Raw genomic sequence first — 7,264 nt, forward strand, 5'->3', positions numbered from 1 at the left:
ATTATGATAAGGTAACTAATTCAAATCCATAGGGACAAATACTGTATAAGACCATTACTGTAGAACGTGTATGAGAATCCAAGGGTGGGAGTGGGGGGCAGAGGAATGAGGATGGAGGAGGCTTAATCATAGGGTCACAAATTTGATGAGTGGAGGGAGGAGTGGATAAAGGAAAAGGGAACAATTTGGTGTGAAAAACAATGCATATGAACTTTGTAACTAAACCAGTGAGAACCAATGGTACTGAAGGAGGAAGCTTCAAGAGTTTTTTCTAATATTTATTTTGATATTTTATTTTTTCCCCATACTTTAAATAAATTTTTACTTTCTTTACATATAATAGTAATAATACCATTCCACAACTTACCTGGTGGTTTTAGATTGTGTTCAATATATCAAATCTATTTTTGATGTGGTTTTTAAGTTCAAATGGCATATGCTCAGGTTTAATTTTTATCTCATGGACATGCTTTATGTCTTTCAGTTTTAATATTAACTTTAATTGAGAAATTGCTGAAATCGAAATCATATAGTTAGCTTAAAATGCTTAAAACAGCTTAAAAGCTGTTTTCCAGAAATGGAAGATTCAGACATGTTAACTCCTTTAATGGTCACAACAATAGTATTTCAAATGTCAGGACCACAGAACAATAGGTACTATAATAAATGATCAGAATTTATGTTCTTTTTAAAAATTTGCCTACATTATCTTTCTTTCAAATAAACCATCTGAAAAGAGATACTGACCTACAAAATGTGTCTTCAGATTCATAATTAAATACTTACTTTAGCGGAGTCTGTTAGTGCTAAACTTACTGCATAGAAACCATGTCAGGTAGAACATACCAAAATCTCTTATAATAATCTGTATCATTGATTATGATTCTTTTAAAATATACTCAGATAATAGCATCATTTTCTGGAATTTGGGCAGACAGGAAGTTGATTGTCAGAACAACCTTCTGCAATAGAATCAAATGTATACAGTTACAGAAAGAACTTAGTTAATCAAACAGCAGAAGACAGCCAAATGATACTTGTCATCTCATGTACAACAATGATTTGCCTGAATTCTGTTCAAAGCAGGTGCATTTTATGAAGTAGAAACCAAACAGAAAATCATACAGCCAGCTGGAAAATAGTTTCACGGATCCCAACATTTTGTCCCTCTCTCTTATTGAACACTATAATTGTGGGAGACTTCTACTCTAAAATAATTACCAAGAGATCTTTCCAAATAAATTTAAGCAAAGAAAAATTAAATGACCATAAAATAAATGAATAGAAATTGAGACCTAGAGTGTACAAGTGGAAGAAGTATCGTAATAAAGCTGGTGTCTTTTAATATTAAAAAGTCAGTAGTTCCATTTACTTGCAATTGTTAATAGTGCTGTAAATATTTTAAAACCTTAGAGCAAGACAATGAACAGAAACAAAAATTAAAGTCTGTTGTTGCTGTTATTGTTAGATATTATTGAGTCAAATATTGCTCACAGTGACCCTATGAAGAACAGGTCTGAACCTTGCCCTATCCTGTAAGATCCTCATCATTTCCAATATACTTGAGTCTATTACTGAAGTCAATGTTTCAATTCATTCCCTCTTTCACTGACCATCCACCTTTCCAAGAACATTGTCCATTTCCAAGGAATAGCTTTTCCATGTCAGTCTGGAGTCTAAGGTGTGCCTGAACCAAGCCATGATCTTTGCAATTACTTGCTTTGCATCAGTGAGCTGGGTAATTACCAGGGATGATAGGAAAGTTGATGCCTTTGAGCTGTCGTGAAGAGTATTGAATATGTCATGGAATTCTAGGAGAACAAGTTCATCCTGGAGAGGGTGAAGCCAGGCTGCTCCTTGGAGGCAAGGATTCGGAAGCTCTGTCTAACCTACTTTGGACATGTTGCAAGGCATCCTTGGAGAGGTACATGTTGCAAGGCATCCTTGGAGAGGTACATCATTCTCGGGAGGGTGGAGTGACAGCGCAGGAGAGGAAGACCCTCAATGAGATGGATTGATTCAGTCACTGGGGTAATGGAGATAGACGTGTCAGAGACAATGAGATTGACAAGGGATAGAGCAGGGTTTAGGGCTGTTGTACATAAGGTGGCTATGAGCCACAGGCAACTCAATGGCACATAACAACAACAACAATGCTCAATTTATGAGAAATCAGTCTTAGGAATTCTTGCTATCAAAGGACACTCTGCTGAATTTTTTTCAAAACACATCTGTTCTTATGACAGTTCATGGAATATTCCAGTACTTTCCTCCAATATCATAACTCAAAAGCATCAATTCTTCTATCACCTTTATTCATTATTCAGTTCTCAAATTCTTAGCATCTTGAAAAGATTAGGGTCTAAATCAAGTGGAACTTCATCTTTAAACTTACATCATTTCTCCTCAGTCATATAAAATATTCAAACAGTAAATATCAAATATATTAGAGTTAAAAACTCTCACATTAAACTTAACAATGTAGGAATGCTTTCATTGTAATTTCTGCTCATAAATTTAAATTACGACTCAATTTGAGATTATGATAATTACAGCTTTGTGAAAATAATAAATGCTTACTTGGAAATGTTAATGTATCAAATGCACACACACACACACACACACACACAAATGTATGATATTTTCATTCACCCAAATACAGCTTAGATCTTGGAAACTGCACTAAAATTTTGGGGTTTTGCACTTGTGGAATGGTTAACGTGTGTAGTGGTGATTATCTTGCAGGATACACATGTGTAATGATAGTATAAAACAATCAGCTTAAGGTATTATAATCATAATATTTGAGAATGTGCTATATGAGGGTCAATGTTCAGAGGTTTGCTATGAGTTGTAGTCAACATGAGGGCACCTAACAACAACAGCGTGCTATCATGTGACTATATGTCATCTTTAGAAATTACCTCTCACACTAACCTAGTCTCTCTAGAGATTTCTGTGAGAACCCTGCTTGGTTGTCACTTATGACACAGAGAAATGTGAACTTCCAAAAGAAAGGAGAAAAGAAGATGCGTGAATTTTTATTACAATTATTCTCACAAATTAAAACTCTATATTCTAGGAATGAATTTTATTAAGGAGGTTGAAGATAATTAATTCCTTCTGACACAACTCTGATTCTTGGCAACTGTGTATAAATATGAAATGCTAGCTCGTACATAATTTTCAAGATATTGTTATGCGTGAGTTCATCGCTACTGCTGTCAGGTGCTGTTAAACCCACTACAACTAATAGCCACCTTATGAACAACAGATTACAATCTTGCCTATTCTGCATCATGCTCCCAATAGCCATCATGCTCACACTTATTGTTGCAGTCACTGGGTCAATATATCTCATTGAGAGTCTTCCTTCCATTGACCCTCTATTTTTTCAGACATTATGCATTTTTTCCAAGGACTGATGCCTTCTAACAACATGCCCAAAGTATAAATGATGACATTTCACCGTTCTTGCCTCAAAGGAGCACCCTGCTTGTAATTGTTGGTCCAACTTAGCTCACCCCCCTTCTCCCCAAACCTGTTACCCTGTTACTTTGTCTTAACCTATTTACATTCATCTTGCTATGGATCTGCTACTCTATGTATACAAGGTAGGGGCAGACTTTCTGGACAGGACAAATAGTAGCTTCTAGTACCACAGCTCCAGCTCTTGTCATGGGTGTGCAAGACAATCCAAGTGTTGGACTGTTAATACCGAGTTTCTTATCATGGTATAAGTGATGGGGGAGAAGTCCAAGACAAAGCTAGACAAAAAAAAAAAAGCAAGAGCAAGTAGTAAAATCCCTAATAAGCCAGGGCCAAATTACCCCACAAATTTATAAAGGCATTAATCTCTCAGGACTAAAGAAACTCACCCAGCCAGTTGACTCAGAAACCCATTCAAGACATTTTTTTAAATACTACTTTTCAAATTCTAAGTCATACCGGCCCAGTCCTCCCTAAAGACTGTTGGCTTTGTCTTACCTTCAGACAGAGATCATATATAGACATCCCTGTTTCACACAATTACACTTCAGAAAATAACACCTCAAACCCCAACAGGATAACTCTCAAAGGTCAGCTAATGGATAAGGTAATCCTTCTCCCTGTCTCAAATGTAACCTGCCTACTTTCAATGAGTGGCACAGAAGCAGTAGGCAATGTTTTCTAATTGTAATCACACCCTGTCCTTGTCAAATAGTGCCATTCAGTGCTCTACCTCAGAGGTATTCTTCATCTGTGGCAACTCAGCTTACAGCTGCTTGCAGACCAGTTGGACTGGAGTCTGCATACATGCCTTTTTAACCTCTGAAATCTCTATACTTACAGAAGACCAAGTTCAAAATGCACTGTCCCCCTCTGTCAGATAAACAGTGAGCCATCATTGCTGCAATACTCCCTGGAGTGAGTCTTACAGCAGCCATAGGAACAAGCGTAGGGGGAATTGGGACAGCAAGTCACTTTTACTACAAGTTCTCCGATGAGTTAAATGAAGATATGGAGTGAGTAGCAGATTACCCATTTTGCTACAAAATCAGGTAGAACCCTAGGAGCAGTTACCCTCCAAAACTGATGAGCATTAAACAGTTACTAAGAGTTGGACAATTACTAGGGAGGATAGAAGGAGAATTGACGCCTTCGAGCCGTGGTGCTGGAGAAGGGTATTGAATGTACCATGGACTGCCAAGAAAACAGATTCATCCTAGAGAGGGTTAAACCAGATTGCTCCTTGTAGGCAAGGATTCTGGGGCTTCTCCTGACATACTTTGGACATGTTGTAAGGAGAGACAGGTCTTTAGAGAGGGACATCATGCTGGGTAGAGTAGAGGGACAGTGCAGGAGGGGAAGACCCTCTATGAGGTGGATTGATTCAGTGACTGGGATACTCGGGATGGGTGTGTCAGAGTCAATGAGATTGGCACAGGATAGAGCACGGTTTAAGGCTGTTGTACATAGGGTCGCTATGAGTCGCAAACGACTCGCCGGCACATAACAACAACAAGTTTAACTTATTAAAAAATAAGTTAAAAAGGAGGAATCTGCCTCTTCCTGGGAGAAGAATACTGTTATTATGCAAACCAATCAGGAGCCGTCACAGACAAGGTGAAAGAACTCTGAAAACAAATTCAGTGAAGACAATGTGAAATAAGAAGGCCCCCAAACTTTTCTCTCCTGAAAATTGGCTACCCTGACTTCTCCTCTTCATTGGCCCTCTTACAGTAATTTTTTAATCTTAATATTTAATCCTTGCAGCATGTGATTTTTTTCTACTTTTCTACAAGAGCAGATGAGAGTGTTCGCTAATCACACAGTCCAGGAACTCCTTGTGTTATCAACTGAGTACCAACCATTACCCTCCACCATCACATATACCAACTCTGCTGCCTAAACTCAACAGCCTTTTCCCTTCCTTTAGATCGCCATCCCCACCCAGCAGGAAGTAGTTCCAGAAAAGAACCTCAATGCTCCCAATCAGTATTAACAAAAGGCTGGGCTAGAAGGACTGCAGAGCCCTTTCCTTCCTCTCCCAGAATGACTACAGACATGATCCAATCTTAGGAAGCAGCAGCTGTGGCTGTTTCTCTCTGTCAAGGATGTGACACTGCTTTACCTCAGTTCCTAGAACTAGTTATCTGAGAGCCCTGCTGACTCCCCTATCTTGTAAAAAACATCTGTGAGCATCTCATTCCCCAAATTCCTTGTAAGAGAATATAAAACCCCTCTCTAACTTCTGATGGGAGCTGGTTTTCTGCTTAAGAGCCAGCCCGGCACTTTCTCCTCAGTAAACTGTCTTTCTTGGCCTGAACTGGGATCAGTACTTTCCTTGGCAACCTTAAACTTGAGATGTTTTTTGAATTCAGGTGGGGTAGACTCTAGGTCATGTTCTTGGAAATGTGTTACTCATTTTCTTGCTTGAGCTTCAGTTGAACTGGAAGGTGAGTAGCTGCTAACTGTTCCACAGTCAGCAGCTGGCCTAGTTTTCACAGTTAACACTGTGTTTCTCCAATTATTTTTTTCCATAGCTGTAATAAATCTGATTCCCATGTATTCCACCAGATGAAGTCTATTTGTATAGTTGTCTTTTGTGGTTTTCATAAAAAGCTGTTTCAATGACTAAATCATTGATTATACAAAATTATATCATTATCTCTCCAGCCTCATTTCTGTCAGCAAGCTCATGTCTTTCAACTATTGACCCTTCCTCCTTATTCCCAAATTTGCATTTCAGCCACTTATAATTATTAATGAGCCTTGTAGCATTTTCCATTGATTTCAGAGTGCAAAACTTGGTAGAAATCTTCTATTTTCTCCCTCTTTTTTTTTTTAATTTCAACCTCTTTAGCTCTGATTGTTGGTGCATATATTTGAATGATGCTGGTGTTAACAGGTCTTCATTATGTGCTTACACACTTATGCAAATCTGAAAAAAAAGGAATACAATTTATAGAAATTGTTGCATTACATCTGAGGGCATGGAGACCCAAGTATCTTGTCCCAGTCATTAACATCAAATTTCAGTTACTCGAGAGATCCAAGATGGCGGTGGAGGCAGAGACAGAGTGGTGAGCTGCGGGAGCAGTGAACCACTTAAAGCAGGGCCATTATGGCCTTCCACAGACTTCAGCTTATTGATAATTGAACACTTAAACAGTTGATGACTGGCCCTCAGTGAAGATCAAGGCTCAACAACACGAATTCAAGGATTCCCAAGGAGAAATGGGTGAGTCTCGTGGCTCCCAACCCCCTTCCCCCCCGCCACCGCAGAGCCCACACTGTGCCGCACAGCTGCTGCAGCTCCATGAGGTTTCCACAACTGGAACCAATGGATTCCCTCACCCAGGATGGATGCTGGGCACCGGCCCTCCTCAAGACTGGTACAGCAAAGCCACCACACTGCCGCAAGGTGGACTTGGTCTGGAGAAAATTCTTGGAGCCAGGATGGCGGCTGTGGGGGAAGTGGACGCCAGCCAGCCGCCCACACAAGAGGGGCCGCGCACCCGCCGAGCACCCGTGTGGAGGGGTGGGGGATGTGCCCCCAATGGCTGAGAGGGCCGCATGCCTCCCTCAGGCCTCCCGAGCTGGGGGGGGGGTGCACCCCGCTGGCCACCTGTGTAGGAGGTGGGGGATGAGATGCATGCCCGCCTTCTGCAGGTTTGGGTTTCCTTGGACAGACCAAAGAAAATGATTACCTATGCGATGGATTGCTGAAAGTCACTGTGAGTCTGATGACCTTAACAGTGGCAGCATGCACAAGAGGACC

This window comes from Elephantulus edwardii, unplaced genomic scaffold (assembly GCF_000299155.1).
Source record: "Elephantulus edwardii isolate Elephantulus edwardi_28Jun2011 unplaced genomic scaffold, EleEdw1.0 scaffold00009, whole genome shotgun sequence".
NCBI lineage: Eukaryota > Metazoa > Chordata > Mammalia > Macroscelidea > Macroscelididae > Elephantulus > Elephantulus edwardii.